Consider the following 18,827-nt stretch of genomic DNA (forward strand, 5'->3'; position numbering starts at 1 on the left):
TGCGGACCCATAGCGCCTCTAAAAAGACGCACATATGGAAGAAGAATCTCGTTACAATAACGGGTCCCGTTGACTGAACCTGCGTCTAAGATGTGAAGGTCTGTACGACTACCAAGCATGATGCCTCCCCAAACGAGAACACCGCCACCTCCATACCTGTCCCTTTCAATGATGTTCGAGGGATGATTGCGGCTTCCCCGCTCTCTCCAGATGAGTATGCGATGAGAATCGCTACTCAGACTGAATCTGCTCTCATCTGTAAAGAGTACTGGCCCCATTCATTGTCTCTCCAATTCCGGTGTTCCCGGCACCACAGAGAACGCCTTCTCCGATGGGCAGGCGTTAGAGGTACACACCGTACAGGGCGTCGTGCAAACAGACCACCACCATGCAGTCTTCTGACCCCGGTAAAACACGATATCGGTCGTCCAGTCGCCTGTGTCGTGTGTCTAGCGATTTCTCCCGCTGTCTGTCGCCTGTTTCTTCTGGCCAGTAAGGCAATATACCGGTAATCTGCGAGTGTGGTTCCTCGTGGACGACCACTACTAAAACCCCGGACAGCTGTTCCTGTAGTTTGAAATTGCCTCCAAAGTCGTGAAACGATGCTGTGAGCAATTCCGAACTCTGCAGCCACACTTGTCACACTGCGGCCTTCCTCCAACTTCCCAATGATTCGACCTCGGGTAAAAGCATCCAGATGTCGTCTAACAGATTGATTATTCGCCATTTCTCGCTGAGGCAGCAACTCGGTGTGATTTTAACTGCTATACGGCATGCAATCTCTTTGCCAGAAATACTGATCTTACACCGACAACATGCTTTATACTACTCAGACACTCCCCCATTACGTCTACCTGCATATCTGCACATGTGCTACCGTAATCTCCTGATTGTTCTTTCTGTCCGCTCTGCCTCTTCGTTCAGCTGATATGCTAATTTTTCGACTTCGTCCTTAATTTTTGCACACCAATGTATAATGTACTATTTCAAGGTATGATAGATACAATTTTTTTTTTTTTTTTTTTTCAGCACACTAATGAAAAATGATAAAACGATTAAAGCGTCACAAAAGAGAATAGTGAGGATTCTAGGAACAGTATCAGGATGTGGAAGGAAATTTGAATGGAAAACTGTAGCTTTGAAAATAAAAAGGGAAGAGTCCAAGATTTTCTGATCGCGATGCCGTGTGGATATAATTCTAGCCCTCAAGCATAAATTTTCCCTGAATACCTTCCAATAACAACGTGAGAATAAACATAAGACTTCTCTATACAACTGACAATAGTGGTCCCCCGCGTTTGATTATACCATCCAAAATGTTTTTGCAGTAGGAAGTCACTAACGTGGCACGTACATGAGTAGATTGATGCCTTTTAGCCCTTTCGGGAACGAAAAATTGACCCGTTCTCATAAAGTCATTGCATTTCCTGGAAAATAAGCCTTTGGTATATGGGTGGGGGCTTTTCTTTCCTTAAAAGTCTCAACTTCTGTCCAAGGTTTGTATCCGAGGGAAAGATAGGCCTACATTTAGAAGTCAGAATCGATTTTTAAGGCATATTAATTATTAAAATAAAATTTGTTTGCTGAAATTGTAGTTAATTTATACAAAGGAGTGCCGGAGCCCTTTTATTTAGGGCTCCGTTAAAATAATGATTTATCGCAAAAACTGAGAAGTACCAGCTCTGGCGCAGTTTAAGTTCTGACCTTATCCAATAACTTTCCACACTCGAAAACGCAGTTTAACACAGCTTTCATTTTCTTCGTGCTCAACTTAGATCTTCCCTATGCCATATTCTTTTCGCAACCAATTGTGTTCTTTCAATAGGTACTAATTCTTGAATTTCCAGAAAGACTAAACTCTATAATATTGCAAAAAATCTTGAGAAACTAGGCGTCAGTCACTCAGTTCGGAAAAATCTCTACGCATCTATCAAAGACGAGAATGAGCTCTTTATTCTATGAATTCAACTCTCACACAATTTTTTAAATTTCTTTGAAAACTGAAGCTAACAATATTAATCTAACTATCTAATTTTAAGATTATCCTGGCATTCTTAATACTGATATACGATTGCAGATTATAAAAAATAATTCATGACTGGCTGGTAAAAGTATATTTATAGCTTTTATTAATTGGGACACAGTTTCATTTTCAGTAAAATGCAAGACGGCCTAGAAGTGCCAAAAAATGCAAAATGCGGACTCATTAGATGCATTTCAAACTTATTAATACTCATCAAGTCAAGCAGATTGGTTGAGTGTTTTTACGACGTCATTTATTATCCTTTGTGTTAATAATCCACCGTCAGCTCATCGCGAAACAAAACTGCTTCCAATTCAGCATTTAAATTGTGGTTACTCGAGCATATCTTTTCGGCACGGGCTCCATCTACAAAATATTTATCGCGTGCTCAAATGCAATGATTCTGGACAAGAACAAACAGAATTGAACATATTTTTCAATCTGAGTATAAAACTGACTTCGGCGTATTAAAACATGAGTACTTAGTTCTGCATGGACAATTCTGCTAAGATACAGTCGGAAGAACAGCGACCGCATGCAATTCTTTCTTTGTTAATGCTGACAAGGAATTTAATTTAGGATTCCCTACGGGATTTTTTAATTCACAAGTTTGAATAATTCCTACTTTTGTATTCTTTAGGAAGCTTAGTTACAAAATCTGCTAAAATTTCTCTACTATTGCATTTTACACATCAATTTAGAGGGGCAGTTATAAGCAAACATCTTTCCAAATACAGTTGTGTCATCTTCAAAATTTTTGAAAATTAAAGAAATAAAGGGTTGTTGTTATCACTGTTTAGGATTTTATATTAATTAACCAGTTTTTTTTAACTTATTACGTGCTCCGCCCTTAGGCACGGATGCCCCGTGGAGGTCTTTTTAAGGGAAACTGGCTCGTATTCACGTTACACATGGGAAAATCGCGAAGACGCCCATGCAGGCAGTTCGTTTCGAACCCCGAACCGGACTACTAGCGTTCAGCAGCTTTTACCGCTCCGCCCTGGTGGGCTCTATTAACCAGTTATTATGAGTTGAACCTTTACTATAAGTTCTTCTTTCCGTAGTCCTCGCCATAGTGCTAATTAATTGTTGTGAATTTAAGCGGAGGGTTTGAACATTTTAAGGACTGAGCTTCTCAAAATCCTCGCCTTGCAGTTATGTACTGTCACCAACTCTACCAAAGTTATTCTCACTTTACCATCTTGCTAGCCGAAGTTTAAAATACGCGATGAGCCAGCTTAGAAAGTCTGTTTTGTGTGTAATCCCAGGGTACGTTACCTATATTTGAAATTCACTTCATCTTATGTTACTTTAAATAACCTCAACCTGCGGAGGTATATCTGCAACAATTGTAGAATTGCATCTATAGTATTGCCATCTGCTCAGTACTACATCTGCAGCAACCTTTGAAAATTCTACATTTGCTTCGCCCGTTAATTTTCCAGCAGATTTGAATCTGTTTGTTCCATTTTTGAATTCCAATCCCCTCCTAAAGAAGCGGCCGAATTGCCTTCGAAATCTATTAGTTTCATTAAAAATCTTTATTTGTTTTTTTGCCTGTACACCGTCGAGATGGTTATTCACGGTGTTAAACCACGGTGTATTCACGGTGATAGACCAAACAGAAATTGTGACCACCCTTGCAGAGAGATATGAAGTATGCTTTTTACGCCAATTTTAAATGCTCAAGTTTGGAAACTGAACGCCAGATAGAAGGGAGTGGAGCACAGTGAAAAGAAGCTCAGAAATTTCTTTCCGTGTAATGTCGACCATCTACGAAATTACGTATGTGCGACTCGGACTGTTTCATTGCTTACTTTGATAGCATTGATTGTTTACGTTGATGGATTTTATTATTTTGTCACCATCTGGAACTGTTACATTATTAGCCCAAAAGTGACATTAGTCCCGAAAATGGTATATTAGTCTCGAAACGGCATTTGGCGTTGAATCACTATAAATGGCGTATCACTTTCCAAGTGGTTGTCACTAAATAGTATTGCCCTGTATTATATTTAAGGAAATTAAATAATGAAGAATCTGTATGAATGTATATGTTTCTCACATTGTGAAAAAACAACGATATCTAGTTCAGAAGTCAAACAAAAATCAGCGTTATATTTACAAAATTTTCACAGGACTAGTTTCGACGGTTTTACCGAACCACCATCCTTAGCTTCAAAATCGCAAATCTAATCATTATTTCCTATCTTTTTCATTTGCGGTTTTGCAGCTGAGGATGGTGGTTCGGTAAAACCATCGAAACTAGTCCTGTGAAAATTTTGTAAATATAACGCTGATTTTTGTTGTTTGACTTCTGAATTAGTATTTATTCGGCGTGTTATTGTGTCTTAATTAACGATATCTAGTGCCATCAAACTTTGAATAACATAGTCCTTCACCCGAACATGGGCACCTGAATGCCCGAATTTTGAATTTCGAATTTTATATTTCATATTTGATCAAACTTTAGCAAATTTTTGATTAACAAACTCAATGATTTCAAAGCGAGCAGCGACAACGCTGTTCCGACAAAAATCCAGCGCGTGAGAATGTCTATTGGACGTTCTTAAAGATATACGGTTTTTAAATGTTTTGTGATTTTGTTGTTGAATCGAATTTTACGTGACGTAAGCTTCAAGAACGTGATATTTAAAAAATAAAGTAAACACATAAAACGTTAAAAAGACGAAAAAAATGTTTTGTAAAGCCATCTTAATAAGAAAACTGAACGTTGATATGATGAACTGAGAAAAGACTGAAAAATGTATGCCAACACTTAACGCTAGAATTTCAAACGTATACTGCTATGCTGCTTTTAAAATTTTTGAAATTTTGCTGTTGAATTGTATATGGCGTGAGTGCGAAGAAAATGATGCTTAATAATAAAACTGAAATAAAAAAATGGGTTAGTCGGAGTGAGTATAATAGCAGAATGGTACAAGGCGAGCTCAGCGAAAGCGTAAAAAACCTTAACAAATCCTTTTTGGACGACCTTTAAAATGTGAAACCTTTCAGATTTTTTTTTTATTATTATTATAGAATAAAGATGTATTATTTCTTTATTGCTTTTTGCCTCTTGAACTTCTAATTTTATTGAATTATTATTATTTTTAATAATTGAATTTTATTAAATTATTATTATTATTATTTTCATGAAAACAATTTCAGGAAAAGAAAAATCTAACCGACTTTTTTTTGTGAATGCCTATATAATTTCAAACAATCAGACATGGCAAATATTCGATTGCAAATCTTCATGCATATGCGCGTAAAATGGTAAAAACTGGTGAAAAAAGTGCTCCACTCTGCTACGCATGAATAAAATTATCCCCAGTGAAAGGAATCGTCAGGAAGAACGCATCATTACTTTAAATTATCATCTGAATATAAATCTTTCTTTGCGTAGGTAATATATAGGCGGACTCCAATACAACAAATTTCGAGGGCCTAATAAAATTACTATAAATTGAAAACACATGCAGTTCAATCTTAAATATGACATACATTACAAAATGTTAAAATTTTTGTTTTATTTGCACTTAACCAATAGCCTAGATATTTTATATTTTAATCCTACACGCGCAATATAAAATATAACTTTCAAATTATTTTTAACACTATTTTGCCTCGTTTCACATTTTAAAATAACAGTATTGTTTGTTTTCTTTTTAATAACAGCGGGTGCGTTTACATGCCATGCATTATTTAGTATCCTTTTACGCCAGTGTGAAAAACAATTGAGTTTCATACCTGTTATTAGACGAAAAGGGGTTCTTTTAAACTCGAAATGGGATTTTACGTTATTTCACTGTAAATGGCGTATCACTTTTCAAACTGTTGCCACCAAATATTATCGCCCTGCATTGTTTTTAAAGAAATAAAATAATGAAAAATTTGCTTTCGGAAAAATGAAAATTCTTTCAGTTTCACTAGCTGGAATCATTAAAATCTTTGTACACTTTTTCCCTTTTTTTTATGATAGATATTTTAGGCTGGTGGTTGCGCAAACGGCTAGTTATATTAAGGAAATAGTATGGCGAAAATAAAAACATGTATGGCAACCTTTAACAATCTATCGGAAATTCTGAAGATATGCTGTTTTTAAATGTTTTGTGATTTTTGAACTGAATTTTATGTGTTGTAAGTGATAAGAACGAGATATTTAATAAATAAAGTTAACACATAAAAAGATAATAATAAAGAGACAAAAAAATTTTCATTAACTATATTACTAAGAAAACTGAATATTGATACGATGAACTGAGAAAAGACCGTAAAATTTGTGATTTTGTCGTTGAATTGTATGTTGCGTATGTGCGAAGAAAACGATAGTTAATAATTTAACGATAGTTAAAAAGACGAAAGAATCATTGGGATGGCCGAATGTGAGAATTGGCAAAAAATTAAATAATCGGCATAGCAATAAATCAAATTAGTATACAGTTTGATTATTCTTGGAGCTATTAGGAATGCTGTAGATTCTCAAACAGAATTCTAAAGGCAAGAGAAATACTATCTTACTTTTCACTCTTCCGGGTAGCTGAGATGATTCTATTCTGTTCTGAAAGAAATCCTAATTCAAAGTTTGGTCAAATAATTCACACTGACACTTTAAGTAAATATAAAGGAATAATATATTACATTTGTATACAATTATTAGATTACGTTTACATGAACATTGCGTTACATTACCATTCCTTCATAACAATCTTGAGTTCTTCATAACAATCTAGTTTTGGTTCAATGCAAAATATTCTATTTACATTCTTTTAAAGATTATTTTAGAGTTTAGATGTAACGGCGCAGATAGTCCAGAGTTAAGATGCAGATGTTAAACTTAAGCATTACATAAATGAAATGTATACATTTTACTAAGGTGACGAGATTTTAACATGAGTAAAGCGGGACACTATTGATCGGGGGGGGGATGATTAAACATTTGGTCTATATGTAGCAACACAAATTTTCATAGAACGAAAAATAGTATAGTAATATATTTTTAAAATTTCAATACAAGTACAATTTACAAATATACTGTTATTTTCTGCCACCAGTTGTTACGTTATTTCTTCCTTTAGTACGTTCGTTACGGGGTTCGTGCGGATTTGGAGTGAATAACAACGACACTTGATGAAGTATCGAAACTCACTTTATTTAGCCAATATTAATCAGAACAGCATCAAGATCACGTTTACAGTCGTCGAAGATCTACTGTAAGCTCGCTGGAACAATCAGCGACACAGCCTTCAGGTTATCAGGCTACAAGGGTGGAAACAGCTTCACTGAAAAGCATCAGAGTACAGCTCCCGACTTTCCTCGGTCGTTCTCGGAACTCCACGTACTCTCGACGCTACAACTCGCGATGCATTCGACGATACATTAGAGTACAGTTCCCGACTCCTCGGTTCCATCGTTCCCGGAGCCTAACGCACTCTCTCGACGATGCACTAACCGCGATACACTAAGAAACTCTTTTGGTGCACTCGACGACCAACTCGGCACTCATTGACTGTCTGTCAACTCGATGGACTCTCACTAACTAACTAGCTAAACTCCGCGCAGACTGACTAACTAACTGACTCTCTGCGTACCATATAGCTTTTGGCTGGTGTTCAAGAACATTCGGGGCTAAACCGGTAAGAATTCGTTCCAGAAGGTTCTCGATTTGTCTATGGCATATCGCCAATTTTGTCACCAAATGGGCGATTTCTCGCCAAAAGTGGCAACCCCGCCTTCCTTGCTATTTTATGGCAACCCTAGACCTGCTTTACGGTGAAGCTATCTTATTGTACCTGTACATTTCGTAGCAATTACATTAAAAGAAATTATGCATATTATTATTTCATTCTTTGGCATATGCACTTGAGTGAATTTTTTTAGTAGATTGCTGTTGTTTGAAAAGTCATTAAATTTTTCAAAAGAACTTGTTAAATTATATTTCACACATAAAATGGCTTTCAAAGTCTCAACACTTAATTGGGATTTTTCTGATGTCCGCACTTTATTTTAGCTTAGAAAAAAAAGCGCTCACTCGCAGCATTAGTTCCTAGTAAGGACAGCGCGTATTCCATAGTTTTTAATTCATTATTGTATGAAATATGGTTTAATTCAAATTGATGAAATATTTCTAACCATTTATTCTCTATTGTGATTTCAAGATTCTGATTTTCAAGATTTAACCTTTTCCTTGTCAATATATTTTTAATAATGATATCTAATTAAAAAGGTCATTTTCAGAAATATTACTATATTAGAAATTTTGAGTAATATGATCGAATGATTTTTGCCCATTCCAATTAAGTTCTTGTTTTAATGTAAGCCAATGAATATGTTTAATATCTTTGTAATGTACCATCCACTCTTCTAAATAATTTATGCAGTAACTATAGAACTTATTAACGTGATTCATGATATATGCACGATTTATTGCACATTGTTCTTCTAGCTGTCTTATATTATTATGGATAGTTAACGGAAGAAAATTATTTTCTAACCGTTCTTGACATTTAAATTTTAAATTATTAACTTAATTTGTTACTTCGATTACCGAAATTTTGTCACCTTCAATATGTTTTATAGCATTTTGAAAAAGAGCTGCTTATGTAAAAACTCAGCCAAATTTTAGAGCATTCTTTTTCAGTAAACTCTTCTAAAATTCGAATTTTTGATTATCAAAGGATTTCAAAGCGAGCGATGGCAACGTTGTATAGTAAAAAACATTTTTATCTCCAGCGCGTGAGACTGCGTATCGGAAATTCTAAAGATATGCTCAATTTAAAACAATTTTGCGATATTGCTCTTGAACTGAATTTTATGGTTTAACTGCGAAGAACGTGATATTTAATAAATAAAGGTAATAGACAAAATGTTAAAAAAAAAAACCTTTGGACGTAATTTAAAATCTGAAACCTTTCAGATTTTTTTTAAATGTTTATTTTTTTTTAATAAAAGGAATTTCACTTCTTAGATCATCGTTGAATTCGCATCCTCTTTCCTTATTCTTTATATTAAAAACCTAAAAAAAAATTTAAATGATATTATGAATTTTTATATACATATATCTTAAAAACACAGTAAGTAGGTACACACTTGCATGATCATATTTATTGTTACTCTATAAATTAAATTAATTTCATTGTTATTACAGTATTTTAAAAAGTATTAAAATTTTAATCCTATGTTTCTTTCTAGCCGTAACATAAGTTGTAAATTGTCACTTCCAAAACCGGCGCTAGACTTTTTGCCGCCACTGTAAAATATAAATAATACGATTACTGTCTGCTAAATTCAAGAAAATTCATCTATTTTAAATAAATAAATAAGTTAGCTTAGCTGATTTGTTGGCATCACTTGTTTAACTAGCACTAGCACGCAATACGATGTGCACCGTCTTAGAGACAGTTACAAAGTGTTTTCGTCGTTGCTAGTGCCAAAGAAATGCCATTCTTCTTTAAATCCAGGCAATGGTGGTAAATTCTAATAACTGATCAAGAATGCGAACTTTGATAAGCAGTTCTTGATAATCAGTTCTCAAGAATTAATTGTTATTATTAAAGTTTGACATGATAAAATTAACAAAAATAATATAACTCGGATCCAGGCCAAATAGCCGTATATTCTCTTTCGTTTTTTCGCCATTCCCTAGCTTGTCGTGCATTCTTCCCAAAAATCGGGACTTGAAACGCCACGGGATACGGGACTAACTGTTAAAAATCGGGATTGTCCTGCCAAAAGCGGGACGTGTGGTCACCTTACATTTTGCATTCTTTTTAAAATGGCGCTTGATCAATAATTCGATAAAGTAGTTGTTATTTATACTTAGCTTTTTTACTTTCTTTGTTATGCCTTGATGGTGCATTAAAAAGTTAATAAATAAAATAATAAAATCCATTCTACAAACGGTAAATAGCGCTCGGTTACAGTATAACGTAATTCTTTAAGCAAACGTTCGTATATATTTTTGCATTATTTGTTCAAAATCACATTCACCATGTAACTAAGAGCATACACATCCATTTCCGTAGTAATATTTGATGAGATATGATAGTTTTTATTACCCCAGTCGTATGAGACAAGTTCCTATTTGCTGCTTATTTAGTGACCAATAATTATGCCAACGAAGTCGTATATGTTATTGCGGCTATGTTTTGATGTCCCTGGAATGACTCAATGTAAGTTATTGGCCAATAGAAGTTCTTAACGAACTTGATTATCATGTTTCGTAATGCTTTTCAGACAATTTTCAAATATGTTGGAAACGACTATCAGTGCAAGAAAAAACGGTAATACCTTTATCCTTCTAAATTTACTATTAACTAACAAAGAAATGACTTCTGAAATTTTTTCAGTCATCTTTTATCTGAATTATTTCCCAGTCTTTCAGCTTTTTCTTATCTCCAGATTTCTTTTCAACATGAATACGAATTATTTTTCCTTTCAGAATTGAAGATCGTTCATTATGCAGACGTATTGGTGCATGTGACCACTGCTTCCTTCTAAGTCCCAGAGAGCTGTGATCTCAAATAGATGGGCTTCGAAGCAGTTTTACGCAGCCTGCAAAGCCATTTCAATTATGTATTTATTTATACGGTGTTGAAAAAGATTTTAAGACTTTGAGAGTTTGTACTGTTTTCACTTTCATTTAAAACAATCATGAATAACACACTAGAAAATTTATAAACGGAACTAATTAATTTGCAACGTGTTCTGAGTCTTATTCGAAGGTTTGATGATACATATTTCCTTAACTTTTATTTGTACTTCTCAAATGATAAATAAGCTCAGTTACGAATTTTCGCTCTTGCGCTTTGTTGAAGAATACGTTTATAAGAGAACAGCTTTTATTAAAGATTGAAAGTTAAGAAGAAAAGAACCGATTGATCAATGAGCATCTACAAACTATGATGAAGATAATTTCTGGTACTGTCTCTCTCCAAAGCTACAAAACTTTATCAGAATCGAAACGCTACCAAATACCAAGCTGCTGCAAGAAATAAAAAAGTTTATAACACATATTTTTTCTATCTATTATTAAAGAATCTCAGGGCTAATAATTAAGACAATTAGGTATAACGAGCACCAATTTATTTAAGAATTAACACAAAAAAGAAATAATAAAAATGAGAGAGTTTTTAGCTAGCGCGTTTTTTCTAGCTTTAGTTTTTCTAGCTAGTTTTTTCTAGCTTTTAGCTCGCGCGAATCGTTCCAAGTCCTAACTCTAACAGGGGTGTTTGTGCTCCGGGGAAACCCCGGAATTCCGGGGATTTTGAACTTCGATACCCGGAAATTCCGGGGATCGTCGTTCAAAAGGAAATAGGAATAATAATGAATTATTTATTTTGATCTGGGTAATTTTGTTTGCTTTGAAAGCAGAAAACGCAAGGTCAGTGTGTGTGGTGAAAACATTTCCTTTCTTTCTCCAAAGGCAGTGATAATGCGTGAAAAGGGGGAAAAACTTCTTTTTTGTTCTTTTCTTATTGCGAGTTATGACTCAATCCCCCGGTTCTCGGACATTCTCTTCTGGATTCTTTTCGGCAAGTAGGCGCGGCAGAAAAAAAAGGGAGAGACTTCGTTCGACCAGATGTGCGATCACGTGACTCTGGGTTCAAAGGTCTTATCTCTCCTGGCGTGGCGCCAATAAGTAGAGAAGGGGGATTTTTCGCCATATTAGCTATTTGTCATTGATTGCTTCTCAACTTTTTTTTTCTCCGCTGTGTAAAATTTTCGTTTCATTTATTGATGCACGTGTAAATTTTTCGTTTCGTTTATTGAAATATTTTTTTTATTTATGTACGCAAGAGAATTTCACAATGAAATTTCTCGATATAAATAATGATATACAATTAGAAGAAGGTGTCCGGAATGCATTTATGTGGAATTGGATTGAACGGAGAGATGGTAATGGGGATACCATCGGCACATGGTGCAAGAAAATAAATGTTGCTGGACAAGCATATTGTGTTTTTTGTAACTCCCTGCTGAAGTATGGTGGGGAAGGATTCAAGGCTTTCACAAATCATTCTAAAATTGTGACGCACATAAAATATTCAAAGTGCATTAGACATTCAATGACTTTAAGTAATTATGCTAATTCAAAAAATACTGATGACTTACTGGAGACTGATGCTCGGCCATTGGATATAGTGACAAGAAAAGCACGCCAAGAGGTATTAATAACTTCGTTTATCGCCGAGAATTCTCTTTCTTTCAATGTAGCTCCCAATTTAATTGAACTCTGCAAACAGTTGAGCCGCGATCAGACGGCACTAAACTCGTTGGAAATGTCCAGGACTACTGCATGTTATAAGATGAAATATGGGCTCGCAAAACTATTAAGGAAAATATCATTAAAACTTTAAAGGAGACTCCATTTTCTCTAAATTTGGATGAAAGTACTAGCAATGCTCAAGAAAGTATACTGGCAATATTGGTGCAGTTTTATGACAACAATCAAAATGAAGTTGTAGTTCATCATTTTGCATCTCTAAAGATGGAATCTTGCAATTCAGAAGCTGTTTTTAAAGCAGTTGTTAATACTATTGAAGATAATAATATTCCATGGGCAAACTTAATTAGTGTATTAATGGACTCATGTAACACCATGCGTGGAAAAAAAAGGGTGTTGAAACCAGACTACGATCAAACAAAGCACCCAACTTATTAGATATTGATGGTAACACATGTCACACAGCTAATAACTGTGCAAAAAAATTTGCTTCATGTTTTGATAGATACTTAGAAGATTTGTTTGATGACATCTATTTTGATATGAAAAGCTGCAGTAAAAGAGAAAACTTTTTCAAAATCTGTGAATCCCTTGCCATTAAAAAACTTAAGCCCTTGAAGAGACCAGACCATAGGTGGGTGTACATTTTATGTGTTTTAGAAAGAATCAAAGATCTGTGGGATGCTCTTATTGCATTTTATTTTCACTACTTGGATAAAACTGATAAAGGAGATTATTTTTCTTATGTTGAAACTGTATACAATAAAAGAAATATTTCTGCAGCTCAGAAAAAATTGTTGAAGGGGTGTATTCTTGCTTGCTTTCCCAACAACTCACAAAGGATGCTTTAGCTCGCAAAAAAAAAAAAAAAAAAAAAATACTAAATGGGTTATTTGTTATGCAAAACAAAACTTTATTGCATATGGCATTATATTCAGCAGTATTACCAGAGTTCAACACATATATTAAATTATTTGAAACAAAAATACCAATGCTTCATTTAATACATTCCAGTATTTATAAATTGATGGCAAAATTTTTCTCTTTTTTTATGAAGCCAGAAAATATAGAGTGCACATCTTATAATGATTTATTAAAGGTTGATGTCCCAAATCCAGAATTCCATCTACCTAGCAAAGTAATATTTACTGGTGCAGAAGCTTCCACTCTCCTGAAGAAATTATCAAAAAATCATCCAATAGCAAAAGAATTCCAAATTTCTCTGATGAAAGCTTATACTAATACAGCACAGCATATGAAACAGAAATTACCCCTTAAAAATTCATATCTAATTAGTTTTACAGCATTAGATCCAGAGCTAAGAGGTAAAACCAGTACAATATTAGCTTTTGAAAAATTATCATCTTTTATGTCCCATATTTTTAGCGATAATGAAAAGTCATAAGTAGAAGCTGAAATAAGGTTATACCAGAGTGATATTGATATCACCAAAGAAATGCTCTACACATCTGATGAAAGTGGAAATCAAGTCAAGTGTACAATTGATAAATATTGGTCTAAAGTTTTTAATTTAAAAGATGATTTCACAAATGATTATAAGTATCCTACATTGGCTAAATTGGTCAAAGCCTGCCTTAGCTGCTTCCATGGCCCATTAGTGGAAAGTGCATTCAACTTAATGGATACACTTGTCACTGACTATAGAACCTCTCTTAAGATTGATTCCCTAGATGCAGTGCAGACTATTAAATATGATTTAATGGCTTCTAAAGAAACCTCATGTGAAAAATATGGCTCAAAAAATCCAATGAATGATTCAATTCACAAAGATCTCTTACTGAATATGACCAGAAGTTGGAAAACATATCAAGCGGACTTAAAAACATGTATTTCAGATGAGTCACCTATAAAAGTCTCTGAAAAACCTTCTACATTAGCAGAAAAGCAAACTGCTTCTACCTCTGCATGTGCAGTTCTCGAGGAAATTTCTTCAACTGTAAATGAGGAAAATAAAAGTCAACCTTCCTACAATTATGAAGTTCACCACAAAAGAAAGACAAGCCCACAAACATCATAAAATAAAAAAAGCAGTAGAAATTAGATAATTTTTTTAAAGAATTAATTCAGGTAATTTAAAATATTTACATAAAATGTAGTAGTTTATATGTTTGAAAATTTATGGTTATTAATTTTCCAAAAAAAGTATTTCATTGAACTTTTATAATTAGGTCATTCAATACTTTGTAACGTTGCGCGCTTCCAACCTGCACGCAACAATAGTGGTAATTGCTAAGAACTGGAAAGTAGACCAAAGTCTTGAGAAGGGTTTAAATCCCTTTTTATTCAACTTTAGAAATTACAAATGCGTGCTCTTGACGCTTACAAACTACGCCGACCCGGCGGTAAAATAAAAATAAGAAACTAAGAAAATAATAGTAACAAGTGACTAACTACGAGGCTCTCTAAACGTAACTAACCTCACCGCGTTCTAAAATACCGCTGATAATTCAGCAAATTCTGAATATTAACTTTAAAGATTAACAATCTGCCGAGGCAAACACACAGGCCGAAACGCGTGGTTCTTCAATTTCTAACTAGCCACCTCCACGCTCGTGAAGTAAGAAAGCACACCTTGGAACTCGTTTCCCTTCTATTTAACTCAGATTACTTTCTCTGGCAATTTGAATCCTTGCGCGTTCTACTAAAATTTACATACTCTGGCATTGGCAATTCCAGTGGAAAGTAAGGCTTGACAGGAAAGATAGTTTAAACTTAAAATAAATGTTAGTTAAAATAAATATAAACCCTACATTTGCCGCTGCCAGAATTTAGTAAACTTGGAAGCAGGTCCTAGAAACGACCTGTTGAAAAGTTTCCACAATTCTGAACTAAATTTTAAGAGCCTCGTTTACACAAAAAAAATCTTATCTCACAAAAGGTAGAATAAATTTCTGTAGATACTTATTTTAATTCTCTCTTCTTAGAGCAACCTTTCCTGGACTTCAGCAATAAGTCTGTTCTCTTCCTTCCAGCATCTGGAAGGAATAAGTATCAGTATCTTTCTAAATACATTATAATTTACACTTTCTTGACACTAAATAAGTTTTTGTTTTTGAACGATTTATTTTCCTTAGTTACTGCTTAATTCACATTCATTCAAGTATTCAAACATGAATTTAACTTTACCCTGGCTATCCACCATGTGTGGTGTCAAACGGGAATATTCGTGTTTTAGTATTGCAACCCCTAACCACCATGATTTGTTAGAATTCAACGACCAAATAGACACACCTTACTCGACATTCTACAACTCGATGAGCTACTTAAACATTCTTAAAATTCAAGTGTAGGTGGGGAACCCTACCAAACACATTCATTCTAAATTCCCCCTCATTCATCTTTAGACATGCAGGCTTTCGCTCTAAAGCTTAATTTTATCTACAGTTTAATACTTAAATTTGAATTCATTGCTTTTGAGCATTTACTTTTAGCATCTAAAATTTTATGCTTCTAGACTAAATTGTACTTTTACATAACTTTCAAGTATTTACGTATATTTACAAAATTCTAATACATATGATTTTTACAATTTACCATAAAATGAATAAGAGAAAAATAAATTTTTACTTTACTTATTCTTCTCCAAGCTGGCGGCACTGAAACTAAAGTTCTTATTAATACAAGAATACGAAGTTATTTTTATCTTCGGCCAAATTTTGGCTTTAACATAACAGAATTAGTCTTTCGACCAACAGAAACTGCTTGTTCTTAGATTTTATACTTAAAGAAAATAATACTTTTGCCTTAGCTAAATAAAGTAAAACAAAACTAAATCTCAACCGAGACACATTGACTTCCGTCAAAACATAGAACTTCGTATTTATGCATAACATTTCGGAACAAAAGAAAAAAAAATATATAGAAGATTTTAACTTATCTTTGAGTTTTCGATGATTGGAAATCCAACATCCTTTTCTGGCAGAACTGCTCCCACGTTATAGGTTTCATCGACGTCAGTCTTCTCTTTAGTGTCCTCCGAGTGTCGTCCACGTTACTTGTTCTTTCTCGCCCTCTGCATGCTGGCCTCTTGGAGTGGTAGTCGTCGGTTTGCTGTCTTTTCCGTTTTTCCCCTGGACGGCTGGTCTTGGAGTCCTCCGGTCTGGGATCATGCTTGAATTTCTTCTGTTGGTGGTGGTCTTTTCGTTTCTCCTGCTGTCTTTTTGTTCTCGGGAACGGCGGCCTTGTTTGCACCGGACTCTCTGGCCCTGGAAGCGTTCTCCTCGACGTAGAATTTCTACTGCGATACGTTGTCAGTGGTGTTTTCCTCTTTACCAAAGCTACTTTACGCGGCGGAGTTGCTTTCTTGTATTTCTTAAATGCTAGAATTTGAAAGTTTTCATTTCTTCTTTTCGGTACCGTCGCATGGGTTGTAGAAGGGCTACGTTTCTCTTCAGTTCTCTGTTTCTTGGGTGGTGGAATGGGTCACGTTACTTCTGGACCTTCTACTTCTTTTACGCTTGAGTCCTTCAAGAAACTTTTAAGGATTTCAAAATCATTTTGATTATAATATTTTTTCACCTGGTCGGGACTTGCTTTACAGATTTCCCCTCTCTCGTTCTTAAGGTACAATACGACTCCCTTGATTTCCTGAATTACATAGGGGCCTTCAAATTTTGGAGCTAACTTTGCAGTAAAATTGTCTGGGGCACTTGATAAAGAAAATTTCCGCTTCAACACTTTATCCCCAACTTTAAAATCTGCTTCACGGCGTTTTCTATCATAATATAATTTTTGCCTATTTCTTATCCGAGTTTTTAACCGCCTGGTCAATAAGTGTTTGCAGGTCTTTCTTTTTAAATTCTTGCTCTCTTTGTTGCACAAAGAATAATTTATCTAATGGCGTAATTAACTTTCGTCCTAAAAATAATTCTGCTGGGGTTTTTCCCGTAGTATCGTGATTTGCCGTTCTTAAAGCATAAGCTAACTCATTTATGTAGCCATCCCAGCGCTTGTGATGTGTGCTAACATAACTTCGAATTATTTTTACAATGTTTTTATTAACTCTTTCTGCTATGTTTGCCTGTGGTCTATACGGAACCATTTTGATCTAGATAGATTTTCCTAGGACAGGCTTTAGAACAATGTCCATAGCTCTCTGGAATGTTGATGGGGCCCCACACAACCCAAAGGGCATGCGTAAAAATACATAAGTGCCCGATTTTGTCATAAACGCGGTTTTATGTATGTCTTCGGGTCTCATAGCTATTTGATAGTAGCCAGACGTTAAGTCCAAAGTAGTCATGTATCTAGTAGATTTAATCTTTCTAATAATTTCCTCTATAACGGGCAAAGGGTAAACTGGGAATTTAGTAATACTATTCAGTTTTCTGTAATCGATAGCAAACCTCCAAGCCCTTTTATCCGAAGGAGGAAACTCGTTCTTTTTCCTACATAGTACGACTGGACTCGCGTACTCACTATTTATGGGCGTTATTATTTGGTTCTTAACATTTCCTGAATGTGTTCTTCTATGATTTGCTCTTTCTGTTTATCATAGCGCTAAGGTTTAGTCCTACAGGGTTTGTCGGCAGTTAACTGTATCTCATGCGTAACTATTTGACAACTACCAGGCCGTTCTGAAAACAAGTTTGAAAAAGTACTCACCACTTGCTGGATGGCTTGACTTTCATGGTCATTCAAATGGCTAAGGTCGACTTGCGGTTGTTCCACTGGTTCCAACACCCTCCGGTCCATCTCCAGCAAAATAGAAATTTCCTGAAAATTGAGTTTGGCCTTCGCGGCTTTTAAAAACTCCATACCTAAAATAAGTGGACTTTGCAAGTTTTTTACTACAAAAATTAATACTTTAAGGCTTTCGTTTTGAACCTGTATTTTTAAAGATAGTTCTCCAATACAGTGACGATTTTTTGAAATTTTCAAATGTATATGTCTGGCCTCCGAATTCCCCTAATAAAAATTTGCCTATATTCTTCCACCATAGCGCGGCCTGTCCTCTTAGTGCAGATGTGGCGATGGCAAATTTTTGTCTTTCAGGCAGAGGGTAGAGCTGGAAGTGATTGTCGAGGCTTTCTAGAAATATCGCCACCGAATTTTTTCCGTCGAAATTCACGTTTGGCTTAATTGACGCTCCCATCGTCTGGACCAGGTATGCAAATCCTTCCAATTGGCCTGCCATTTGTTGTTGTTGTCCAGCAACTTCCATCCAATTTTCGGCCATTTCAGTTCGACGAGTGTTCGGGCGCCAATGTAACGTTGCGCGCTTCCAACCTGCACGCAATAATAGTGGTGATTGCTAAGAACTGGAAAGTAGACCAAAGTCTTGAGAAGGGTTTAAATCCCTTTATATTCAACTTTAGAAATTACAAATGCGTGCTCTTGACGCTCACAGACTACGCCGACCCGGCGGTAAAATAAAAATAAGAAACTAAGAAAAGAATGTTAACAAGTCACTAACTACGAGGCTCTCTAAATGTAACTAACCTCACCGCGTTCTAAAATACCGCTGATAATTCAGCAAACTCTCAATATTACATTGAAAGATTAACAATCTGCCGAGGCAAACACAGAGGCCGAAACGCGTGGTTCTTCAATTTC

This window comes from Stegodyphus dumicola, chromosome 3, assembly GCF_044657685.1.
Source record: "Stegodyphus dumicola isolate Sdum_Otavi_A_Nest chromosome 3, ASM4465768v1".
Lineage (NCBI taxonomy): Eukaryota > Metazoa > Arthropoda > Arachnida > Araneae > Eresidae > Stegodyphus > Stegodyphus dumicola.